The sequence below is a fragment of the Tenrec ecaudatus genome, chromosome 18 (genome assembly GCF_050624435.1).
Source record: "Tenrec ecaudatus isolate mTenEca1 chromosome 18, mTenEca1.hap1, whole genome shotgun sequence".
Lineage (NCBI taxonomy): Eukaryota > Metazoa > Chordata > Mammalia > Afrosoricida > Tenrecidae > Tenrec > Tenrec ecaudatus.
The window spans coordinates 20602758-20628680 of record NC_134547.1 but is presented as its reverse complement, the minus strand read 5'-3'; the positions used below and the strand labels follow the sequence as shown (position 1 = coordinate 20628680).

The 25923-nt window shown below is 56.5% G+C and overlaps 1 protein-coding gene across 3 annotated transcripts in view; it reads left to right on the top strand.

Moving 5' to 3' along the window:
• The window catches only part of SIPA1L3 (signal induced proliferation associated 1 like 3), a 214129-nt gene that overhangs the window by 98333 nt on the left and 89873 nt on the right, over positions 1-25923 (top strand). For 2 of the 3 annotated variants that reach the window (XM_075536257.1, XM_075536259.1), the window contains exon 2: positions 8908-8971. The exons of the other annotated variant lie outside the window; for it this stretch is intronic. The gene's annotated coding sequence lies outside the window, so the exon portion shown is untranslated. The remainder of the gene's footprint in view (positions 1-8907; positions 8972-25923) is intronic. 3 annotated transcript variants of the gene reach the window in all.

Sequence of the window (25923 nt, the reverse complement as noted above, 5' to 3'; positions counted from 1 at the left end):
GTCTCCTTTCCATGCGGCTGCCCCCGTCCCCACCCCCCGGCCTGGTCACCAGTCTGCCCGATTCTCATGGCAACAAACCCCAACAATCTCCGTGCAACTGTGAGCGGGGACTGTCCAAATCCCAGAGAAGAGCACACCGTCCTCCTGTTCCCATCTCACTCGGAATAAGAAACCTACGGCTGACAGGCCCCGCACCAGGAGCTGCTGCCCCATCTCACCCCACTTCTTGCCGCTTGCTCCGTGGTGTTTCTGTCCCCGCCCATCTCCAGGTGTAGGTATTGATTTTCCTTCAACGACTGCTGCATCCATCACCCCATTTGGGTAGCTCTGCCAACACCTTCATTTAAGTTTCAGAATTAAGATGTAATTCAACCACAAAACCCACCCTCTTCAAACTCCTTGGAGTTGGGTGTAGGCACAAGAGGACACTGCTGTCTGATTCGAGAATGTTCTCATCGCCCCAGAAAGAAGTCCCATGGCCCCTGGCAGCAGCTCCCCGACTTCTCCTTTCCCCAAGCCTTTGGCAACCACCAGTCCACTTTCTGTGTCTATGGATTCACCTCTTGTGGCTAACAGGCCACATCAAGGCAGCCGTGTGGCTTCTCTCACTTAACGTTTCCAGTTCATCTCCGCGTTGTGTCAGTCACCAGTCCGTTCCCTGTTATGGCTGAATAATATTGCCTCGTACGGATGTATCGAGAGTTCTGCAGATGCATTTATCCATCAGTGGCCCCACCGCTCGCTCTCGCTTGCCTCCTGATCCTTTAGTTCTGAGGTTACCTCCCCGGCTTGGCAGGGCCTCCCATGACCACGCGGTCCGAGACTGGGCGGTGCTATGGGACCGGGCAGAACAGTCCCGTTGGTGTCCCAGGCTGCCCATCTGTACAGAGCAGCCGGTGGGTCGAGACCACCAGCATTCTGATGAGCTCTAACCACTGTGCTTCCAGGCCTCCGATTTGGTGGACCAGGGCCCCTCAGTTCAAGGAGCCCACCACGTATGTGCCCGGCTCACACAGGCTGAGGAGCGCTGGTGATGTAGAGGCTGCACGTTGGGCTGCCCATTGCAAGGTCAGCAGTTTGAAACCAGTCTTTGGGAGAAAGGCAAGGTTTCTACTGCGGTGAAGCGTGGTTGCCTCGGCAACCGGCAGTTCTCCTTGCCCTGTGGGGTCGCAGCCCTGCTTGGTTTTTTGTTTGTTTGTTTGTTTGTTTCACAGGGTGCCCGAGAGTGAAATGAGTTAACCCTCTATGAGCTGAGGGCCGTGCCTGGCACTTGGTGCCATCAAAACAAAAACCCTCGAGCTTCAACCCACGCTGAGAATTTGGAATTGGCAAGGCCCCATGCATGTGGGATTGGGGGGGGAGGGCTCTGGCGGGATCCCCAGGCCCTGCAGAGGTCCGGTGCCTTGCAGCCCAGAGTCCCCTGGGCTCAGCCAGAGGCAGGAGCGCTCTCAGAGGTGGGTGTTCAGTGTCCCCACCTTCAGGGTGCCCGTCTTCCAGGAGGAAGTCGGAAACCAGGTTGTCAGTGGGGACCCTCAGAGTCAGGGTGAACAGAACCAAGCGGCTCCAGCACAGTGCCAAGTCATCGGGGCATTTTATTAATAGAATGTGGGGCATAAGAGAAAACAAGATTAATTGCAAGATGATTGCCGCAGCTGCTGCACAGCATGGCAGCCAGGACCCAGATTTTTCCCAGGCACGGCCTCTCCTTCACCTACCAGCTTTCCTAGGGGGAAGCCGGGGTTGGTGGGGAGGTGGGCAGAGGCCATTTGCATAAGCAGCTATGTCCCTGAAGCTGTTATTTCAGAGGCAGGTGGAGATGGGTGCCAGAGGAGACCTGTATGAGGGAGGGGTGAAGATCGAACCACTTTGTCACTAGGCAAGCAGGTCCCTGCTTCAAAGCTCAGGGGGTGCCACCCTCCATCACCACCCACTGAAAAGCCTCCATCGGCCACTTACACGGAAGAAGAAGGCCTGACTGCCCTCAGCAACATCTGGTCCAGAGAGGGTGTGAGCATGGCCAGGGACGCTAAGGGGGTGGGGGGACACTGCCCAGGGAGTGGTCCTTCTTCAGGACCTCTGGACACAGAGGGAAGAATGGTGTCAGTAGGCCTGGTCCTGACCTTGTTGTTAGAGGCCATGGGGTCAGCTCCCCCAGCCCCAACTCATGGGAGCCCCTTGTACAGCTGAGTGAGACACTGCCCAGTCCTGCACCCTCCCCTCGGTCAGACTTATGATCCGCAGGGCTTCTACCGCCTGATGTTTCGGACGTAGGTTGCCAGACCTTGCTTCCTCATCCCTTAGTCTAGAGGTGCTACTGACTCCTGCTTGGCATCGTGGCCACAGGTAAGCCCCACCAGTGGGCAAGTGGTGATGGCGCCTGGGGGGCATGTGTTTGCAGTGAGATCGCCTCTCCTGCACGGAAGGGGAGGAGTCTGCCTTTAGGTCACCAGTGCCCTGTGATCTGGCCTTCCTACCTCCCCGCCCTGCCCTTTCCCTCAGTTACATCAGGCCAGCCACCGCTTCTGGGAGGACCAGACTCAGGAGCAGAGAGCTGAGGGAAGGAGCCTCCTGCGTGAGTTGAGATGGAAGTCGGTGTAAGGATACAGGAACAGGGAGACTGGAGTGCTGGCACACCTTGGGGACAGGAGAGCAGTGTCGGCATCACAGGAGTTTGGGGGTTGGGGGCCTTAAGCATGAGCTCAGGGACTCGGAAATGTCATGCAAGGTGCTGGCTTTCAGTCCCACGTTGTCAGACCTCTGAGGAGGGGTGGGACCCTGAAAGGTGACTTTATGAAGCAAGCCAGGTGGAACGGCACTAGGGGGGATGGGAGTGGGGTCCCGGAGCCTCCCTCACCTCTGTGGTAGTTTCCCCCAGGGATCACACTCCAGAGGTGTGTGGAGGGTAAAAGCCCCAAGACTTTAGGGTGTGCCAGCTCTGCCCCCACCTGACCCGGGGCCCGAAATAAGCCCTTTAAGCACTGGGAACCTCCGTTTCCTCACTCACCAAATGGACGAGTTAAACTGAGTCAAAGAGTTCTTCCTCCAAGCCCCATGGGGGGAACCTTCAGAGGTCTCCGGGGGCCTTAAGACCTGCTACATTTGGGGTGGCTTTCCTGGAGCAACATAACCGTGTGTTGTTTCGTGGGCGTCTCAGGGGGTGTCCTGTTCACCCGAACACGAAGGAGTGCCACTGATTTCTGGGGTCCTATTCCTCTCGCTGTTGAAAGTGGCAGAATTTCCACAGCTTCATTTGGCTTAACCTGGGGTTCCCAGAATCTGCCCCCCTGTTTCTGGACACTGCCTTTCTCGGCTTCGGCATCTTTCCCTTTGGGTGTCAAGCACCCACAGCAGCCCTGCATTCCCTCACAACCTTTTCTCCCAATAATTCCAGCGGAACTCCCAGGACCGACTGTGATTGGATCCTGAGCCCCTCCTAGAACCAGTCCCTGAAGCAGCTAGAAATCAGGCCAGGATGCCAACCATCTGGGATTCTGTTGCTTGGTATGAACCCCGGGATGTGTGGGACTCAGCCCTGTGACTGCAGTTTGGGAGAGGTGGCCTGACGCTGCTTCTCTGGTGGGGGTCCAAGAACAACCCCCCAAATGGTCTGCGACATCTGGAGTTCTGGCTTAGTAACTGAGTTTTTGAGTCGATTTTGCCAACCTGGCCAATAAACAAATGTGGGGTTCATTGAAGGGCGGAGGGATAAATGGCTCGGTGAGCCTCGCCTTTCTAGTTCTCTGGTCTCTTGCTTTCTGATGGTTAGACCAGTGTGCGGCTGCCTTAGCCAGTTCTTTGCTTCAGCTGGCAAGGCTCACTCCCTGCAAGACATCCCCAAGGAGGAGCCACATGGACCTACCCCGATACAGCCCTGGGTGCTGGAGCAGCCGTGTGGAGACCCCTGCCAGCACTGAGATGCTCACACATTCACTGACTCGGCTTTCCTCCTGCAGTCAGCATCATAGTGTGAGTTTTGTGAGATGGAGGAGGACTTTGTGGATTGGTGTCCGACATATGGGCTAATGTTGGACTTGTGGGCGTGGGCAGCACTGGGTTGGGATGTTTTCTTCATGTGCGCTTAAACTTTCTATAAAACTCTCTCTTACACATGAGTTTCTGTGGATTTGTTTCTCTAAAGTACCCAGACTGACACAATAACCCATCTTTGCTACTGTTTCTACAATCCTTCCACCTCTTCCCTGGCCCCTGAGGGCCCCCTCAGGAAGGAGTAAGGTGGGGCTTCCTGCTCCTGTGGAGAGTTATAGTTCCGAGCCTCACAGGAAGTTCCACTCTGCCTCAGAGGGGTGCATGCTATGAGTCGGGCTGAGGGGCCCCAGAGTGGCAGGCATTGGGGTGGGTAGGACGTGGGTTCCCACGGCCCGCCTGGCACAGCACTGGGGACCTGCCCGTAAAGAACCGTGTGCCTCTCTGGAGCAGGATTGCCCAGACTACTCCTCCCGAGGAAGAAAATGGCGGGCGGTGGGGGGGGGGGCGGATGAAAGTGGCTGAAAAAACATTTCCGTTGCAATTTATAAGGCAGCTATAAAATTTTTACAAGGACTTTATTGCAGGTCATCCTAGGAATCTTTTTAATGGGAAGTGTGGGGGGTGGGGCTTGATGATAGAAAACAATGCTCCCTCCTGCCGGCCACGGGTATTTGGAGGCCCGAATGGTCAGGACTTCAGAGGCCGGCTCAAGGATCCAAAAACCAAGCTGCCCGCCGTGGAGTCGCTGCCAACTCATAGTGACCCTAAAGGACAGGGTAGCACTGCCCCTCCTGGTCTCCAAGGCCGTCCCTGTTCAGGGCGGCGGAGCGCCCTGTCTTTCTCATGAGCCGCTGGTGGTTTCAAAAAGTGCTTAGTGGTGAACTCTGGGAACCATGGAGAATTGCACTTGCCACTGCTACTGTGTTATCTGAGAGCCGTGCAGTGTTCTTGGGGAATAGAAATTCCAGTCAACCTGGCTTACGTACAAAAGAAAACACAAGAATATGAACCCACAACCTGGGGGGGGTCTACATGCGATGGCTTCAGGCTTGGCTGGATCCAGGGCCTCCGTGGAAGCGGCCGCGACCTGCCTTTTGCTGCCTTCCTCTGAGGTGACTTTGTTAGGTGTCTCGGGTGGGAAACGCCTCGGTCCTTGGCTTCGCGCGAGAAAGAATCACGCCGAAGCCTGGTTCGTGATCCAAGTGGGTTTCTATGAAGGACAGAAGTTTCGGTTTTACCGTCTCCGACAAGTGCACGCTATTTCAGGGAAGCGTGCCAAAGTGTGCGAAAGCTGCTCTGGGGCCACAACTGAACAAGGGCAACCTCGTGGGACTGCGCGCCCACACTGGTGACCTGAGGCCAGAGAGGGAGCGGCCCAGCCCAAGCACAGAAGCGGGGCGAAAGGAAGACCGCTTTCCCGCGGCCAGGGTGACTTAAACCTCTGGCGAGGAGGCATGGTGGAACATATTGGTTGACTCCATTGGCTGAATTAAGCCCACCTGGGCCTAGTTTGGGCCGCCCAGATGTACTGCCCACCTGGCTTGGGTGGGGGGGGGCTTGAATTGGAGCATGCTCAGTTAAGATCTTTATAGGTCTCTAAGGCTCGCCTGGTTCTCTTCCAAACCTCCTGAGCAGGCATGGGGAGGGGCAACCCCTGTCCCTGTCTGACTGACTACCTGACAACTTTATTTTCAGACAGGCTCTAAGGCAATGCTTGGAAGCTCCACAAATACGAGGGGACTTTGAAAACTCTCATTTTCCCATGAACTTCCAGAAACCCCACTTGTATAGCCACCAGTGTAGCACCCCAGGACCCATCCGTTTCCCATAGACCAAGCAGATGACCTCGGACTGGTGTTTCTCGATGCTGGGTTCACCCCTGAGCAATTTCGAAGGCAGGGCGGGAGGCGGAGGTGGTGACTTTGTTGCCCAGGTCTGGATATATTTCCAGCCCTTGGCCCGTGGGTAAGGTCATTCCCACAGAAATGTCCCAGGCTGAGTGAATGAGGTTCAGGTGGCTGACCCAGATAGGAGATTGGATGCAGGGTAGGCAAAGCAGCAGACACCCCACTCTTAGGCCAGCGTAGAGGCTCTTAGTATGGCGTGTGAAGGAGGTGAGGTCTGACTGCCCTCAGCTTCACTGGGGGAGGGGAGGAGAAACAGCCCCAGCCCCAGCCCCAGCTCAAAGCCAGCTCCGGTGAGACTGAGGTCAGACTTGCCTCCACTTACCAGTTCTGCCTCCCACAGAACTCTGCTTCTAAGCTTGGATTGATAATTATGCAAAGACAGTTGTGGACTTCACCGGGGAAGTTAGGCAGAGTTACAAAGCTCTTTTGGGGCTGCCAGTAAATGCCCAGAGGGCATGCTACTCTCCATAGACCTTCCGCTTGAAGGCCTTCCACTGGAGCCCTGAATCAGCAGCCCCAGCTCCCCAATGCAGTGTCTGGAGGTGCCCACACTCCAAGCAAGCACTCAGCTTCACTCCCTCCCTTCCCAGCCCCCCCAAGCCATCTGTGCTCTCGTTTGGGGTTCTGCTACTGCCACCCCACTGCTGTTTCTCTGGGTGTCACGACTTGTGTCCCTGGGTCCAGGAGCACCCCACTCCTGGCTCCTGCTCCTTGATGGCGGGGCCTGCTCCCACCTCATGTGATACCCAGTGTATGGCCCCATGGCTCAGTCCCACACTCTGACGGTCACAGCGAGTCCTGGGGCTGAGTGCAGCGCCTTCTCAGTATCTTGCCCACCGAGCCCATCAGGAAACCGTCCTTGGGTGGGAGTTGCAATGGCGACAGTGACCTATAAAGGGTGGCATTCAGATCTAGAAGTTGGCAAAGAAAAACCATTGAATGTTCAGTTTCTCTACCCTAGAACTGAATTCCCTTCCATTAGGAGCAGGAGGGCTGGGAGGGAAGCAGCAAACAACCCTAGTTTTAGCTGCACCTCGCCGTAGGAAGCACTGGCATTCCTTTTGTCACCTTACAGTGTGGGGCTGTCCCCAAACAGCCCTGCATTCCTCGAAGACTTTGGTGGAGAAAGGCGTGCACTCTCTGTCTCTCCCTCTGTCCCTCCACAGTCTGTGTACTGTTGGCCCTGCACTTGGAAGCAAAGACGGCCCTCCCTGCTTTGTGGAGACTGTCAACTGGAGTGAGGGCAGTTACAGACTCTCTGCCCTTCTTAGGGACTCTCAAGGCAGAATTGTTAAAAATACCCTGATACCTGGTCTCTGGAAAGTTGACTCGCTCGCTAGGTTTCCTTCCAGGAAACTTCCTGGAAAAGCCAACATTTGGCCTGGGCCTTGCTTGACCTTGTGCATTCAGACATTACAGCATTGGGGAGGTAGGGCAGCAAGGCATGGCCAGCGTGCATTTAGCCCCTTCACTGACCGTGATTGCAGAGGGTGATCTAGCTGGAGGAGGCTTTGAGGCCGGGCACCTGGGTTTATCTCCTGGCGACACTTCCGCCTGGCTGGACAGCTCAGACCCGCAGCATGTTTCTTTCCCACTCAAGGCCTCACTTGCAACATGAGCGGGGAAATAAAAGGACCTGTCTCTTACGATTAGGTACTGCCTTGGTGGCGCAGTGGTTACACGTTGGGCTGCAGTCCGCAGGGTCGGCAGCTTGAAACCACCAGCCTCTCCAAGGGGGAAGGTGGGCCTTCCACTTCCCATAGGGAGTGACAGACTCGGAACTCGCAGGGGCAAGCCTACCCTCTCCTCTAGGCAGAACTGGATCGTCAGTCCTGAGGTCAGCATTGACCAATCGCTGTGAGTTCGGCTGTCGTTTTGTTAGGATCGTTGAAAGGATGAAATGAGTGGACGCCTGTCCAGGGCTGAGGGCAGAGCCTGGCGCGCACACAGGGCGCATGAGGGCTGGTACCTCTCAGAGCTCATCTCTCTGACCTTGTCAGTGCTGGGAGACCTTCATCATTCATGCAAAAATCTATCAGCATGTCAATAACTGTGCCAAACTGTTCAGAAAACTCTGTGTTAGTAGAATAGAGTTGAGAATCGGGGGTGGGGGGAGCGCTCAGATGGGTGGTACAGATGATTTAGCCCAAAGATTGGTGGTTCAAACTCACCCAGAGGCCCCTCGGAAGCCGAGCCCAGCCATCTGCATCGGAAACGTCACAGCCTGGACAGCCCTGTGCAGCTGTTCTGCCCACACAGACCCCGGGGCAACCTGGGCGTGGGGTGCGCTGGACTCCAGTGGGGACAGAGTCACCCCTCAGGACAGGACTGCTTCCCTCACAGGGCCTCCCTCGTGACCCGTTACCTCGCTGCCTTCACCGCTTCGCCCACCCTGCCCCAGTCACCCTGGCTTCCTGGCTGCTCCCCAAATGCTCTGCATGTACCCCCGCCGCCTCACCGCCTTCGCTCTGCTGACAGGGTGCTGTCCCCCATATTTCCGGTGTCCTCCCCTCTGGCTCCCCCACAGCCACCGAGTCCAGGGCACACCAGCCTTCCCTGCATCGCCGTTTTTCCGGGCCCTGACTGCCCCCGCACTCTGTGTTCTGAGTCTGTTGATTGGGAGCCCCGGTGGCATGCTGGGTCAGGCATTGGCTGCCAACCCGCAAGGTCAGTGGTTCAGAACCACCACCAGGGGCGGAGGCTTTCTACTCCCGCAAAGAGGTCCGGTCTCGGGAATTCCCAGGGGCGCTTAAAACCCGTCTAGGGTCGCTGTGGGTGAGACTGGACTTGATGGCAGTGAGTGTGGGTGTTTTCTTTTGGGTTCGGTTTATGGTGTGCCCTTCTCCCGAGTGGCAAGGACGGTGGCGGCCCTATCCGCAGTGCCTGGCATGGGTAGCAGGTGTGCAGTGCCTGCTGTGGAGGGGCCAGGTAAAGGGTTGACAGGCAAATGTTGCAGCAGGAAACTTCAGGTGGCCAAAAACATAACCTCTTCTTTCTTCTCCTTGCTCCATAGATGCCGTCTTTGATACCGGCTCTTCTGAGACCCTCCGAGCTCTAGAGTGCTGGGTGTGCGAAGGGTGAGTGGATGTGGCTGCTTGGGGGTTGCTCACATTTTACAACGAACTCGTGGAAGCATCTGTCTTACTAAAGATGGTCCAACAGAACGCCACGGGGACAGGGCCTCCCTCCCATCTCTCCCGCCGCCCACGGGGCTGGCACCTTCCGCCAGAGGTGCCCTGCCAGATCCCTCTCCACGCAGCCACACTGCTATGTGCACACGTGGGGCTTCAGAAAGTCAGTGATAAAAGGAAATGAAAAGACAACGGAATCTTTCCACTGACATTTTGAAGCCCCACGTAGATACCCAAAACCAAGTCCAGCCGGTGGCCCTCGGGTTCAAGTCTGACTCATGTCAGTCCTGTTTTTGTGGAAGTAGAACTGCGTCTCGGGCCACCGCTGAGCACTTGATCGTTGGCACTACAGATTGTGGAGTGTGTGTGTGTACTTACTGCTTTAGTTTGCGGATATCGGGTTCTTCAGAGAAGCAGAACCAAGAGAGATGCATATCCTTCAAAAAGCTCACAGGAAAATTTCACGTTTTCATCCATTTTTTTCATACACTTTTTTTGAAGAGCCCTGGTAAACACAAAGGGGGACGGGATTGATTGGTTGTTATAAGACATGAGCTCGTGCGATTGTGGGGCAGTCTGGAAACTCGGGCAAGATGTCTGTGTCAGAGTCTGAGGGAAAATGCCGCCCTTGGAGGACCCAGTTCTTGCTGTTAACGCCTTCCACGCTTGGATACGGCCCACCATGTTGTCCAGGGTGACCGTTGTGTGCTTGAGATAAGCTGATGGTAAATCGTCACAACACGCTGCCTTCCCAGCAATATGTAGACTCGTGTTTGGACAAGCCACTGGACCCCATAGAGCAGGGTCCTCAAACTTTTTAAACAGAGGCCCAGTTCACTGTCCCTCAGACCCGTTGGAAGGCAGGACTATAGTTATTTTTTTTAAACTATGAACACATTCCTGTGCACACTGCACATACTTTATTTTGAAGTAAAAAAACAAAACAGGGCAAAAACACCCGGCGGGCCAGATAAATGTTCTCAGCAGGCCGCATGTGGCCCGCGGGCCGTAGTTTGAGGACCCCTGTCATAGAGCCTGGCCTCGCTGACGCCCAAAGGAGCCCTCACAGGTGACCGGTCAAAGCACAACACATGAGCCCCATCAGACCCCCCCTCCCCCGAGTCGTACATATAAGCATGGTTGCGACGGCAGGCTGTGTGGGTGCCCTGCCACACGCGACTGAGAAGAAAGAGCCCTGACGGGCGCCTGTGGCTCCTTCTCCACGCCCCACCCCCCAACGGCGCAGAGCAGAGTCTATTCATATACATACATCGAGCTGTCGCCCCTTATTAAAAATAAAAAACATTTCAGGGAGGAGCTGAGTCAGTCAGGATGCGATGTAGCACCGATGAAGAATACAGCTTTCCTCCAGTTCCTAAATGCTTCCTCCGCCCCCAACTACCATGATCTGAATTCCACCTTGCAATTCTGGATAGAGCAGAGGTTGTACACTGGTGCAGATAGGAGCTGGAGGCACAGGGAATCCAGGGTGGATGATACCTTCAGGACCAGGTGTGTGAGGGGCGATACTGGGAGGGTGAGTGGGTTGGAAAGAGGGAACCGATTACAAGGAGCTACATGTGACCTCCTCCCTGGGGGATGGACAACAGAAAAGGGGGTGAAAGATGCCGGATAGGGCAAGATATGACAAAATAATAACTTATAAATTATCAAGGGCTCATGAGGGAGGGGGGAGCAGGGAGGGAGGGGGGGAAAAAGAGGACCTGATGCCAAGGGCTTAAGTGGAGAGCAAATGCTTTGAAAATGATGAGGGCAAAGAATGTACAGGTGTGCTTTACACAATTGATGTAGGTATGGATTGTGATAAGAGTCGTATGAGCCCCTAATAAAACGTTTAAAAAAAACCAAAAACATTTCTAGTTCCAGCCATCAGAATGCCCATGGGGTTTAGACAGTAGGCTAATGGCTACGTTATAGACCAAACAGCCCCCTCATCCCCCAGTGTGACTGCTGTAGTACCACTTTCTCTGTGGGTGAAAAATAAATTGTCGGTTTTGACAACGTAACTTACAACGTGTACATCCGGTGACTGCTTCAGATGCGATGCGGGACTTGAGAACTTTGTGTGTGGTGCTTCTTGCTCGTGAACATCCTTTCTCGTTTCTGCGGGCTGGATCCCAAGTAGTGCGGTGGGCCCCAGGGTGTGCCGTTCAGTTTGCAGTGAGACATGGCTCATCTGCTGTTTGTGGGGGCAGAGCAGGAGCTTGGCGGCAGGTATAACTAAACCTCCAAGCACCATTTAGCCCGAACACTGTGGAAGGGGAAGCAGAGGCTTCTGGGTAACCTTGGGACTACCAACCCAACCCAGCCCAACCCTCTGCCCGGAAAGTCGACGGCCTCTTCTTGCTCTAACAGAGCAGCTGACGCGTTTAACCTCCGACCTTGGAGTTAGCAGCCCAAGGGCTAAACCCCCAGGTCTTCCCAGGAAATGCAAGGGGGCTTTGAAGAGTTGGTGGGAACTGTCATGATCTTTTTATTCCAATTTTCAATGGGCTTTTCAAAGCTCCCTACAAACTTAGGGGACTCCTCTCTTGGCTGTTAGGTCTCATCGAGGGTTGGATTACCCAGTACACAGGATAAGCACAGGCTTACTTGTGCTTGCTTATTAATCTGCAGGAAACACTTACACATTCCCCACACCCCCACAATATCAAAGATTCCGCTTTGGGGTCTGCCTGGGATCTGTCTGTCTCTCAGCCCCACAGCACCCCTTCCTGCAGAATCAGAGCTGCTTTTCAAACGTGGGGTGTCTGGCTGGGCCGGAGGACCCATTTAGCAAGGTTGGCACCGGATGCCTGTGTTTACCTACCACGGTCACCATGGAGCGGGACCATGCATGTGCTTTGCACAACTGTGTCGTGGAAAGGCACACACCTCCTCGTTCACCTTGTGGGATTTGAGATCAAAGATCCGGTTAGCCCCACGATTGGTCCCTGCAGGTGTGAATCAGCACAGTTAACTCTTGTGTGGCCCTGGATTTCACCGGCAACCCACCAAGGGCTCATGGCACTCCTTCACTCTTTGTCCAAAGCGAGCCTGTGGGGACAGTCTCCGGGGACAGGTTTCCCTCGGAGCGGGCGAGGGCTGCAGAAAGCCTGGGGGCAGTGACACTCGGAGCGTGGCGGCAGCCACGGGACAGGTGGGTCACGTGCCGCAGCTGCACGGTCCTGGTGGCACAACTGATGGAGGTTTGGTCCTCGTGTCCCGGCTCCCCCTCCTCCTATGGTCCTCCCGTGGTCTGGAGCCTTGGTGTGTAAACTGAGGCCGGCCCGACCTTCACAGGCATGTGCCTCTAGCTGCTTGTGTCCTGGAGGGACCTGGCTGCCAGCTGAGCCCGCTGCTTCTCTGCCCCCTCTTTATCCAGTGGCACACTTCCACGACTGCCCTCCTATCTGATCTGGATCTCCATTCTTCCCTCTATAGAGAGGTGTGCACTCAGGCGTGGCCGCCTGCCTGTCCATCCGTCAGTCCATCCATCTATCCAGTCACTGAGCACGCCCGTGTTGCTGGTCCTGTGCTGGGTGGTCCTGCAGGTGTGAGGGGAAGGCTTGAAGTGAAACAGCCCAGAGTGGAGCACTCGACTGGGCAAAGCCACGGGCACGGGGCCCCAGAGGAGACCCCTGGCACGGGCCTGGAGTTCAGGGCAAACTTGGAAAAGGCAGCACCGCAGATGGCAAGAACCCAGGCTCCCAGGTCCCACCGGCCTAGTGCTTCAGGGCCCGGCTTCCCTGCCAGAGTCTCCTCTTCCCTCCCTTGGTTTTGAGGATCGCAACATGAGTATGAATTTTGACACCTAGGACGGATAGAGAGGGCCTACACAGTAGGCTGCTAACTTCAAGGTTCGCGTTGGAGCCCCCAGCCGCTCCGAGGAGAGAGGTGGTGAGGCTTCGCTCCTCCGTGGAGTTCCAGTCTCGGAAGCCCACACAGTGACTGAGGACGAGCGGGCTCGATGCAGTGCATGGGAGGGGATGGTGACCGCGGCCTAGCAGGTGGCGTACGGCCATTAACCCTCGCTGTGTGTCAGCAGAGGTGCAGCTGGCCCACCCCTCTCGTCAGAGAAGCAGCGTGAGCTGCTGCTTCAGGGACTCACCCACTGTTAGTGCGCCCTGCCCTGGACAGATAGGTGGCCGGCTGCAGTAGGGCCGCACCCTGAGAGCTGGCCTGCAGAGCCGAGGTCAGGGCAGAGATGTCACAGGGCAAGAGTCACTGAAAGCCCCACCTCTCTCGCCCAGGCTCTGAGCCCCCGCCTCGGACCCTGCGCCGCCCGCCCTTGATCTCCACGGCCAGCACGCATGGCTGCTCTGCCCAGCCTGCCCACTGAGTCCCAGATTAGACCCGACAGTGTGATTTATCCCCTGGCTGGAGCCGGGAGGGCAGAGCCCCGCCAGGAGATTCCATGAGGGTGCTTGTCAGCCTGCATTAGCCGGGGCCCTTCACACAGACTTGCTGTATCAGCTGGTAGGGCTTTTTCAGGTGTCGCAGACTTCTGAGCAACCCCCCGGCCCCCGGGTGGCCCCCGAGACTTGTCTGGGAGCCCCGAGGAGCCAGTCGTGAGGAGGGCCTCTGATGCAGGCCCGGCCTGATGGGAGCAGAGACTTTGGGCCTTTCGACTGTCCCCCTCTCTCATCTGCCGCTGAGGTCCACAGCTACCCTGGCCTGTCCCGTGTCTGCTTCTAGCTGCCCCCACTCATTCACTGGGTGCCAGAGACAGCCAGTACTTGGGTGCAGCCGCGGTTGATCCCGAGGCCCTCGAGCTTCAGCCGCACAAAGGTGCAGGGCGGGTGGGGGGCTCGGCTGACAGGGGTGCTTCTGTCTGGTGGCGTCACCAGCGGCGACACTCTGGGTCATGGCGTGAGCACAGCGGGCTCCAGCACAGGGCTCAAACGCCACAGCCCAGGGGTAACCCCTTCAGTTTGTTCACGCCTGGGACTCGTCTCGTGGCCGTCTGGCCACAAGGGGACCAGACACGTGGGGTCGAGTGGGTGGCCACAGTGGTCAGGTGTGACCACCTACGGAGGAAACTCACTGCCATCGGATCGGTCCCACCCATAGTGAGCCCATAGGGCAGAATAGAGCCGCCCCTGTGGGTTTCCGAGCCTGTACATCTTGAGGGCAGCAGGTGGTCGCCTCTTTCTCCAGAGGAGCAGCTGACAGGTTCGAACCCCTGACCCTGCTTGACCCACTTCGCCTAGGAATGGCTTCTCCTCCCCGGCCCTCATGTCCCAGTGGGAGAGAGTCTGTGTCCTGGCAGCCATGGCCAGAGGAGTGTGTCTGGGGGACCTGGCGTGTGTGGGTGGGGTCGGGAGGGCTCATCAGGACTGGTAGCCGTGAGGAAGCCTGCCGGTGAGTCAGCCTTCGGACAGCCCCAGCAGAGATCTGGGCCCGGGAGGAGCCTGGTTCTTTGAGGCCCTGGAAGAAGCCAGGCCTGGGTGCTGCTGGCTCCTGAACAGGGAGAGGTCGGTAAGGACGGACCGTCCACGAGCTCGGTGCCCATGGGGAGAAGTCCAGCCTCATGAAGCTTGCCTTCTGGAACTGCTGAAAGAATGCCGTGAGCTCAGTGGTTCTTTGAGCCAAACGCCAACCCCCCAAGCCGTGAGGCAGTCGGTGCTCCCGTGCAAGGGATGGACGCAGCTGCACCCGGGACACAGCTGCCCGTCCGTATCTGTGCCTGCCAAGCTGGCATTCTAGAAGAGGGGAGGGGTTCATGAGTCCACCCAGGGCAAAATGGGGCGGGGGTAAGCAGAGCCGAAAAGGGTCTTCAACAAGCTGGTGGGAAACGGAACTAGCAGATCACAGGATTTTCCCACTAACTTCTCTGAAACCCCTTGTGTAGGAGAGAGTGTTCATTCAGATCATAGATTCCCAGGCTGACTTGGCCTGTCCCCCAAACAGGCAGTGAGAAACGATTGTGTGTAGCCCATCATCCAGGATAGAGTGCACCCATCTGCGTTTGCAGCCCCACCCCCACCCTAGGGTCTCCATGCACCCCACCCCAGGGAGTTGGGAAGCACTGACTTAGATGCTCTGGGCTGCGTGGCCTCATTCACCCTGGTTCAGGAAGCACGGGTGTGGGCCCACCCTTTAGGCTGGCGCGTCCCGGTGGCCTAGTGGGTCTGAGTTGGGCCATGAGCTGCAAGGCCAGCAGTGCCCGAGGGAGAAAGATGAGGCTTTCCACTCCCGTAAAGAGTTACCGTCTCTGGAGCCCACAGAGACTGTTGTGCTTTGTCCTGTAGGGTCCCTGAGAGTCACCTTGGTGGGAGTGAGTTTGGTTTTGAGTTTGGGGGCTAGGGACACGACATCTGGTCCCTTCCTTCTGCCCCACGGCTCCGCTGGCCCTATGGCTGGTCACGCCCACTAGTGGCCTTCTGACGACATAGCAGCAGGCGCCTTTGCAGACTCCCCGGCTGGGGTCTTCTGAGAGCCAGCCCACAGTTGGCGGTCAATGACTGCAGGGGCCAGCGGGGAGTGGGGAGGTGGCTGCTGCCCTCATCCAGATGGGCAGCCGTGAAGGGCAGGTTTAGTGGCGGGGGACAAGTGGGCGGGTTCTGGGTACATATGGCGGGGGAGTTGATGGACACTGTTAACGGGATGGTTGATGGAAGGACAGATGGCAGCTGCGGAGACAGCTCAGCTTGCCTCTCCTGAAAGTCGTGGTGCACAGTGGCATAAAGGAGACGTCAGAAAACTGGAAAAATTCCAGTACTGTTCAGTTCCGCTTTCCTACCAACTTCTTCAGCCCTCCCCTATCACCAGTGAGCATGGCCGCTGGCTGACTCACGGCCCTGGCTCCGCCTTTGATGTCAGCACCGCACTCCCTCCGAGATTCTCTACTCTGGGGAAGTAGGCCTTGCTTCCGCAGCATGTCTGGGGGACTTGAACTGCCAACCTTTGGTTCAGCCTCCTAGCACCTGCCACCCAGAGACTTAGCGTCTTGCAGACTTGGGCACACATCCGGCATCCCTGGCACAGCACATGGGAACTCTGATGTTCCCAGACGCCTAGTGACAAGCTCTCCCAAACAGCTCGGCAAGTGTTGCTTTAACGATGCTTCTCTGCTGCACTTTAGAAACTTAAGAAAAAAAGCCAAGGCCTAGCCCCGCCCAAAAGCTCACTGCCATCCAGTTGATTCTGACTCGTGGTGCCCTGCAAGTCAGGGGGGCACTGCCCATGTGGGTTTCCGAGACGGCAACACCTGACAGGAGTAGAAACCCTCCTTTCCTCATGCAGAGCAGCTCGTGGTTTTGAACTGCTGGCCTTGTGGTTAGTGGCCCAACTTGTAACCACTGCGCCCCCAGCGCTGCTCACTCCAGATGAATCCAATGAGGGCCACTGAGGCCAGGACCTGGGTGGGCTTACATTAGGCACCCACCCACCCCAGTGTGTAGCCAAGGGGCCTGCACTGTCATGTCCTTATGTCCATGAGGAAGAGAGTCCCAGGCTGCGTCAAGGCAGGCGGACGTGCAGGGTGCCTCCGAGTACAGCTCACTGCCAAAAACATTAAGGGGGGGAGGCAGCGACGGAGAAGGAGGAAGCCAGATGGAGAGAGAGATGGGCAAGCATCGGGTTGAGAGTGTGAGAAATAGAAACCCAAACTGGGAAGTCACCAGAGCTGAGGTGACACACACACCCCCCACTTCGTCGCTGGTGGCTCGGGACCCTGCTGCTCACTCCCAGCCACTCTGCCACACACCCTCACCCTTGGCCACGAGCTGTGTTCTGTGGGAGGTCGGGCTCTCTGACCTCCTCCGCTCCCCCTCGTGCATTCCTTCAGTGTGACTGACTTCCTGGCAGCGAGCCCAACACTGGTGTGGAGAGGAGCAGTGAAAACAGGGGCCGGGCTGGGACCGCAGCCCCTTGTAGCCGTGTGACTGGGGCCCGGGCCCGTGACCTCCTGGGCCTGGACGATGGAAGGGATAGACTGCCCGCCTCGTTCAAGGGCTGCAGGGAGCCTTGTTGTGATTTGCTGCCGGAGCGTCCTCTCAGGCCTTTCCAGAGTGCACCGTCCTGGTGTCTTTCTCGAACTCGAAGTCTTCTGACATCCGGTGAACGGCCTCGCACGGTGCGCAGCGTGTGACAGAAACGCTGTAAAATGTCACCCGTTGACAGCTGTTATCACTGCTAGTGTTATTAGCACCGCTGTTGAACTTGACAGTGGACAGGTCAGAACACTCGTGGCCATGGAGCCGACCCTGGCTCGTCGTGAGCCTGCCGGGACCAAGGAGCACCATCCTGTCTGGTTTCCCTCCTGCAGAGCCATTGGTGGGTACCAGCCGCTCACCTGCCCCTTCTCCGCCGAGTGCCGAACCACGGCGCCACCAGCTTCCCTAAAGTGCCTCTTGTTAGGGTCGGTTGAGTCCGTTCCTGCTCGTGGCAGCCCGTGGACAGCAGCAGGACACGCGGCCCAGGCCGGCACATCCTCCCAGCTGTTGCGGTGCTGGAGCCTGTTGTGGCAGTCGCTGCCTCGATCCGTCACCTCAAGGGTCTGCCTCTCTTTCCCTGACCCTCCGTGTAACCAAGCATGACGCCTTCCTCCATGGCCCTTCCTGATAAAATGTCCGCAGGTCGTTCGATGAAGTCTCACCCGCTCACGTCTCCGGAGCACCCTGGCAGTGCTTCCTCTAAGACAGCTCTGTCTGTGCGTCCAGGCGTCTCAGCCGGGATCGTAGTGCCTCCCCAGCCTGCCCTGCTCAGGGCCTGGGGCTTCCTCGTGCCAAGGAGAGGAGGGGAATTACCAGGGCATGAGTCAGACACACCTCAGTCCTCCGCGTGCCCTGAAAGTTGCGGCTTCGTCCTGTCCTTCATCGTTATGGAAACGGACATTTTAATCACAGGGAGAGGCCGCGGCACACCCGCCTCGGTGGCCAGCAGAAAAAGAGATGAGGGCAGAGAATCACGGGTGAAATCTTGCAGGGACCAAGGTAGTCCCTAAAAAGAAAGGAAAGAAGCGCGAATTGGAGGTCGGCAGGGCGCTTCTGAGCAGAGCAGTCATGTGATCTGCCTTCCCCACTTGCAGAGTCCTGCAGGCCGAGGGGAGCACGCGTGGGGCAGGGGTGGGGGGGAGTGGGAAATCCACGGGGGAGAGGGAAGGGAGTGGTGTTCTACAGCATCTTGCATACGGGCGGAGCTGACGTTAAGTATCTGGACTGGAGGTCGGTGAGGTAGCACCGGGTGAGGGGTGGGCGCATTTAGTCCAGGACCACCAGGCTGCTCCGGTCACCTCCAAGTAGCCACGGGCGGTGTGCGGACTCACGCATTCAGCTTGGCATCTGTTGCGGGTTCCGCTCTGGGTAGGTGGAAGGTAAGAAGCCTCTTTAGACAGCTGCCGGAGCTAGCAAGCAGGCAGTGGGATTTCAAGTCCAGAGTGCCCGGCTATAGGTGTTTCCTAAAGGCGAGTTGTTACTGGAAGCCACGGTTTGCGTTTGCGTTCTTCCAGGACCCAAGGATTCCACTCCAGGAGAGGGCCCGTTGTGCTGGGGTCCCCGGCGAGAGATGGCATTGAAGGCCATGACACTAGCTGCGGTCACGGAGGCGGGAAGCTGCTGGGGAAGGAGGAAAGCCGTCCAGAGACAGGGTGGACCCTGAGGAGCGGACTGGAGAGAGAGGAGGGGGCGGGCGAGCGTGGAGACCCTGAGATCCTCTGGGGAAGGAGGGCGCCCGCAGGCAGAGCCAGGATGAGGGTCCAGCGGGGCCAGCCAGCTCAGACACGGGTGGAAAACACCTGAGGACAGTGGGCTCTAGAGAAAGGGACAGACGCACAGTAAAAATGTGTCCAATGAATGCACGTGGAATTGGAACAGCAAGGGGCCCTTGAACCTGGCTGTCCCTCCAGAACATGACCCCCCCGGAAAAAAAACCCCGAATCTTCTAGAACAGTGGTTCTCAACCTTCCTCATGCCGCAACCCCTTCATACAGTTCCTCGTGTTGTGGTGACACCCCCAACCATCAAATTTTCTTCGTTGCTACTTCATCACTGCCATGTTGCTAGTTAGGAATCGGGCAACCCCTGTGAGAGGAGAGGGTCGTTCGCCCCCACAGGTTGAGAACCGCTGCTCTAAGATACCTTCCCCGACCAGCTCCTGCCCTGGGTGGGCTGTCCCCTTGCCGGGCACGCTGAGGGGAAGGAGTCATTGGAAACGCATCCCAGCATCTGGCGTGCCCCCACACGAGCCTTGTCCATGGCAAGCCTGGCATGGCTCCCCCGTCGACGGTGACGGACCTGGCCCTGCCTGCCCCTGAGAGGAGACAGCGAGGGGATGCTGGCCCAAGCTGTGGGTCCCTAATACGTGCTGCTGAAAGCCAGAATTCCATGGCCGGCATTCCGCCTGCAGTGTGAGCACTGGGTTTCATGGGAGAGAGTGGGAATCCGTGAGAGAGCCGTATGGGTGATGCTGTAGAGAGGTAGAGACTGCCTCCGCAGGAGAGGGAGGAGGGGCAGGTGGGCAGGCCTAAGAAGGGGCACAAACCACCTGGAAGGTGGTGGGAGCCAGGCTTGGTGTTGGGGAGTGGAGCGGAGCGCTGCCCTGTACAAAGAAAGACCGCCCCGCCCCCAGGAAGGAGCTGCACACGAACGGTTGTTGTGTTTTGTTCTGAAGCCCGCACGGGGCTGTCAAGACTTAGTGTCCAAACCCCCTCCCTTAGGACGCCTGGGACAACGTGTCCCAGTTGCAGCGAGCCGGGGCCAAGGTCAGAGACTCCAAGGAGCCCTCCCCCTGTGCTGTCTGTCCCCAACCCCCAAATGAAGCAGCTGATGACCCAGCCAGGCTGCCACGGGCAGCCCTCAAAGCAGGCCACCACAGCGGGGCCTCGTCCTCAGAAAGGCGCTGGGCCACGCTGACTCACGATCCCTCCTCCCAGAAGGGACCCCAGGATGCTCCCCCAAAGGTGGCTCAGAGCGCCCAGCAGGGCACCTCTCCCCCCGTGTCCCCACTGCTGCTGGACAAGGCCAACCAACGTGCTTCTCTCCTCGGGGCCAGGCCTGGGAGAAACCGGGCAGGGCAGGGGAGTTTCCAGGTGACCTTTATCTCCTCGTGGGCGGAGAGTCTGGAGGGTCACTGCGCGCCAGCCCATCAGCCAGGGGCCCCATGCGTCTGCCACCCCGCCCTGGCTGGGCAGGGTGTGCACCTTCTGAGATGTGCAGAGACCCGGGTGGCCTGGCGCCCGTGGCGTTGTCTCTGCCAGTTTCTGGGCGAGTGGAGACCTTGCCCTGTCCTCTGTTGAGTGCCCACTTCCAGGGCCAGGTGGACTTTGATCCATCCAGAGAGGGTCCACCGCCCCTTAGAGCACCGTCGGTGTCCCGAGACTGTAACTGTGAACGGGAGTAGAAAGCCCAATCTGTCTCCCGAGGAGCTGCTGGCGATTTCGAACTGCCGACCATGGGGATCGCAGCTCAACAAGTCACCAGCACACCCCCAGGGCTCCCTTTTCAGGGCACCAGTGGGAAGCTTTCTAGAGAAGCCGAGAGAGCTTTGCCGTGTGGCCTGGTCTGTTGAGACGCTTAACCAGACAGGCTCTTCGCCAAGACCTGCGCAGTGCGGCGTGGCGCCTCCTGCCTCTGCAACAAAAGCCACAGCGGCCCGGCTTCACAAAGATACATTTGTATCTGCCCCGGGGTCCAGGCTCTCCCGGTAGGCTCTGCAGCGTCTGTGTCCCGGCTCCCTGAGCTCTCCCTGCAGCCTGGCCACTCTCAGTCTCGTCTCTGAGGGAGGAGAGAGTGGCTCCAGACCCACCCTACACTAAGACAGACACCCCCATTCCTAAATGAGGTGGCTAGGGTTGGCAACACATCATTTTGTTGTTGTTTTGGCTGCCACAGTTCAACCCATGTCTGTGCCCCCAAGAGCCTTGGGAAGTTGGTTCTATCCAGTTTTACAAATCAGGAAATAGAGGCACAGATAAGTCACTACTGAGTCATGCACCTAGGTAATTAGTGGGGGAGCTGGGCTTCCTAATCAATATGTTGTGCCTCCTATCTGCCCCACACTTCTTATCATCTGACCTTGTTTATTTTCCTCCTAGCACTTAGCAAAGTGTTATTTGTTGACTGGCGTATTGCCTATCTACCCCCTTTAGCGCGTAAGCTCTTACTGGTTAGTAGGGGTTATGTGTCTTGTTCGGTGCAGTATCCCAGCATCTGCAGCATCACTGAGACACAGTGGGTGCTGGGTAAATGCTCGTTCAGGGAAGCTTCAGCGACGAGAATGTGACAAAACCGGACTTCCCACACTTGGCTGGTGGGCATGGCGTGGCAAATGGCATAGCTGTTCTGGAAACCAATTTGGCAGTTTCTTAGCAATTATATGGCTTCCCTTAGCATCTTGGCTTGTTTTCTCTCTTTCCCTTGATAATTCTGAGGCGTCCTGTCAAAGCCACCTGCAGCCTCCTCAGGAGAGAGACAGGCTTTCTGCTCGCACAAAGAGCGACCGTCTCGGAAACCCACAGGGGCAGTTCCAGCCTGTCCTACAGGGATGTTCAGAGTCGGTATTGACGAGATGGCAGCGTGTTTGGTTTTGGTCTTGCTAATTTTGTTTTGTTTTTGTTGTTGAGAGTATGCCCGGCAGACCACCCCCAATTCAGCCTCTTCTGCGTGGACCACGCAGTGGCACTGGTTACCCCCCTCTCTCGCCCCTCCGTGTGCGTGCAGCACAGCTGGGGCTCCTGTCTAATCTTGAGTGGCAGCTGTCACTTTGATCCGTGCAAAGGCTGCGCCCTGCTCAAGGCAGCCATTTATCACTCGTTAATCTGGACTCGTGTTTGGTTTTAAGAAGACTTCAGGGGAGAGTTCTGGTTTCAAAATCATCTCAGGGATGCACCCACCCTCCGCGGCCCCAGAAAGTCCAGAGTATGCGAGCAGTTGTTCGCCGTGCCCGCTCGTTTGGTCTGGATTCTCCTGTACACCCTCCGACTTCGCTTTTCTCCTTCAACGGGGTTTTAACTCTTTGCATGCCACATGAAGTTCATGATAGATTTCTTCGTTTCTGTCAGTAAGGGGTCGGGAAGTTTTATTCATTTGCATTACACATATTGATTACTCTGGATAGTATTGACAGCTTCCAATTCAAGGACACGGACCATCTCTTTTGCTGTGTCCTTGTTCGGAGTCCGTTCCCACCCACAGCAACCCTGCCCCCCACCGAACAACACGCTGCCCGGTCTGAGCCAATGGCTGCAGCCGTGGGGTCGATCCGTCTCGTTGAAGGTCTTCCTGTCACTTGACCAAGCATCCTGCGCTTCCCCAAGGACTGGTCTCACCTGACAACATCCCCAGGGAGCACTTCTGTTTACTTAAGTCCTCCTTAATCGCTTACAGTGCTTTTTAACTTGTGTTGTGTAAGTCTTTCAAGTCCCTGATTTGATTTTTTCCTAAGTACTTTACTCTCTAAGTTGTTATTTTTATATTCTTTCAGATTCTGATTGTCGTTGTTTGTGTGTGGACCATGCCCTGCCACTGTGTAAATTATTCTGTTGGCCCAGGAAGTTTTCCTGCCGCTACTTTGGGCTTTTCTACATCTCCTGCATCCTCCACGAACAGAGAGACGTTCACTGACTCTTTTTCAATCTCTATAGGCTTTCTTTTTCTTGTCTTGCTGCTCAGGCTGGGCTTTCTAACACAACACGGAGTGGAAGTGGGGAGAGCAGGCACCTCGTCTTGTTGCTGGTTCTGAGGCGAGCACTCTCAGTCTTTAGCCACTACGTGTAATGTTGGCGGCTGACTTAGCATGCTCTGAATCGTATTGAGGATCGCGTTCCTTCTTTTCCAACCTTTGCTAGCATTTCCTTCAGGAACGGGTGTTGTATTTTAGCAAATGCTTTTCACCCCCGCAGAGACGAACAGGGGGTGCTTTTCTTTGGTTCTGTTGACGTGGCGTACCGCACGGGGTCAGCCCATCTGCTTTTGTGGGATAAGTCCCACTTGCCCCTGCTGTGCGTACTGAGGAGCTCGCCATCTCTGTTCCTGAGAGACGGTGGCCTCTGGTTTTCTTGTGCCGTCCGCACTTGGGTGTGTTATTGGGGTTGTGTTGTTGTTGCATTAGGGAGTACTCTTTCCTTCTCTAAGACTGTAAACACCAGTTGTGTCAGTTCTTGTGTAGCTGCTGGACAGAATTCCCCAGTGAAGCCACCTGATCCCGGGCTTGCTTGCTTTTTATTGGGAGATTTTTTTTTTACCAATGGTTGCCCTTCCGGCTGTGTGCTCTGAAGGCTTTGTCCATTTCTTCCTGGTTGGCCAGTTGGTCCCGTGTAGTTAATAATATTCCGTCATACTTCTGCTGTGTCATTGGGTCAGTGGTACCGTCGCCCCTTTCATCCGCATTTGGCTATTCCGTTTGCCTTTCTGTCAGTCTAGCTAAACGCTTGATGATTTTAAGCGGTCTTTTCAAACAACCCTCTTGCTGGTTTGATGGATTCTGTTGTTTCCCTCTCTTCAATTTTATGTTTGAACTGACCCTCGTTATTTCTTCTCTCTCCAAACTCACTGCCATCCAGTCAGTTCCAAACTCATAGCAACCGTGTAGGAGCTAGAGCTGCCCCTGTGCGTTTACAGAGCGGTAGTTCTTGACAGGAGTAGAGAGCCTCCTCCTCCTCTCCTCCTCGCTCTGGTCCTGAGGTGTTCGGTTTTCACGGTGTTGTCTTACTGCTATAAGTTTTCCTCTGAGTGCCGCCCGTGCTGCATCCATCTCATAAGACAAGGTGTGTGTTGCTTTCCTTGTGCTCTCAGAGCTGAGGGTCCCCCTGAGACCAGCCGTCGATGGGCAAGACCAGGCCAGGTGTGTCCACTCTGAAACGCAAGGACTGAAGCCAGGGTCAGGGCCTCGAGGAGGGGGAGCTGCAGCTGACGGCCGGGGCCAGGACGGGGAAGTGAACGGCACGGCATAGAGGGGCACCAGTGGTGAGCGGTGGGGCTGACGCCTCGGCCGGGTTTCGCCGAGATGGCAGGCTCTGGGTTCAGGAAGGCCGTCCTGACTTCCGCACGCAAATTCGAAACCCAGCTCACCAGCATCAAGTCCCGTCCGACTCACAGCCACCCTGCAGGACAGGGCGGAGCACACCCCCCATGGGGGTTCAAGGCTATCAGTGTGTACGTGAGCAGAATGTGTTCTCTTTCTCCCTCAGAGCAGCTGCTGGTTTCCAACTGCTGACCTTGAAGTTCAAAGCCCAACACATAACCTATTACACCACCAGGACTCCTCCTCATGAAATAACACAAGGTCCCCAAAGCACGTGTGGCTGTGGGACCCCCACCTCGTGCAGGGGGTTGCTTGGGGTGTAAGGGCTGTTGGCCTCTTGGCCCGTGATGGCTGCCGCTGGCAGTTGGTTGCCTCCTTTCTTGTCCACAGGCACCGAGAGGGAGGGGGAGAAGCACCCTCCATGGGTTAGAAATGCCAGGGAGCCTCAAGACGCTTGTGAGGAAAAAATAGAATGGAAGGAGAATGGAATTTCCCCATGAACTTTCTGAGCCTCCTCGGGTTTCCCTTCAGTCTGGTTGGGCCAGCGTAGGTCATGTGGCCCCTTCGGATTGCCTGGACCAATTGAGAGCCGTCTTCCAGGATCTCAGAATAGAGTCTGTGAATCCCACAACTCACAACTGGTGTTCTCTGAGATAGCGGAGATGGGGATCGATTTCCATCACATGTAGGGATAAAACCTCGGCGTTCCATCCCTGGCTTTGTGGCGTTTGAGGACAAGTGCGGCTTTATTTTGAAGACGTGCACTGACCTGCGTCCCCTTCTTTTCTCCCTTCCCTCTGCCGCCACCCCCAACCCCCTGGTGTGTGCGTGCGAGAGACAAATCCAGAGACACGCGTTTGTGAGAGAGAGCTTTAGATCAAAGAGCAATTGTATATTGAGAAAACATCCCAGCCCAGTCCAGGATAAATCCATCCGTCCGATATTAGCCCATATGTCCAATACCAGTCTATAAATTCCTCTTCAGACTCACACAACACTTGCAATGACTCAGAATGCAGAAAGATAACAGGCCAGTGGGGGAAAGTCTTGTGGATCCAGTGGCGGTGGAAGCTTCTAAGCACTGGTGTGGGTCTTCACATGGCTTCTCTGGCTCCATCAGCATAGCTCCATGTGGCTTCTCAGCAGGACTGTCTCGCAGGGAGAATGTGTGTCCCACCTCCAGGCAGGAAGACAGGAGTTCCCAGAATCCTCAGGAGAAGGCCATGCCCACACAGGCATGACTGGCTATGACCTGATTGACAGGCTAGACTCCACCTCACATTCAGATGATGTGACTGCCACAAGGGGGAACACAGGAACAGAGTGTGTGTGTGTGTGTGTTGCCCCCTCCTTACCACAGGGTCAGTTTTTGTTGCCATTTTTCTACTCTCCCACCTGTATCTCTCCTTACTCACCAACTCCGAAGAGTTGGTGGTACAGCGACAGCTTGAAGGCCGTGTACTGAGGGCTGAGTGAGCAGGTGGTCTACAGAGATGCTTTGGGGCTCCATGTCTCATGGTTCGATTTGTCGGTGCCTTCCGTTGTTTTCCACCGGAAGGCATCTCCAGGCCCTGTCGCACTGCTCTGTGTGCACAGCCACTGCGTCTGACCGGGCAGCCCCGCGTCTGCTGTGCCACCACAGACAGCACTGCTCCAGGGGCCCCAGACCCCAGGGGCACGTGGCTGCCAGGGACGGCCTTTCTCTGTCCCTGGCGGGCATGGCAGGGCAGTCCTGAGGGTGACGTCCTTGCCCGATGCACTACCTCCTGTGACTTCTCGACTGCTGCTTCCAGGAGTACAGGTCCTCTCGAGGGTCACGGTTGTGCCTGACCCAGTCCCCTCACGTTCACATGAACTCTGGGCAGTGAATAAGGAAGACCAAAGAAGAGCCGCTTCTTAGCCATGCAGTGCTGACAGAAGTGTATTGGACGGCC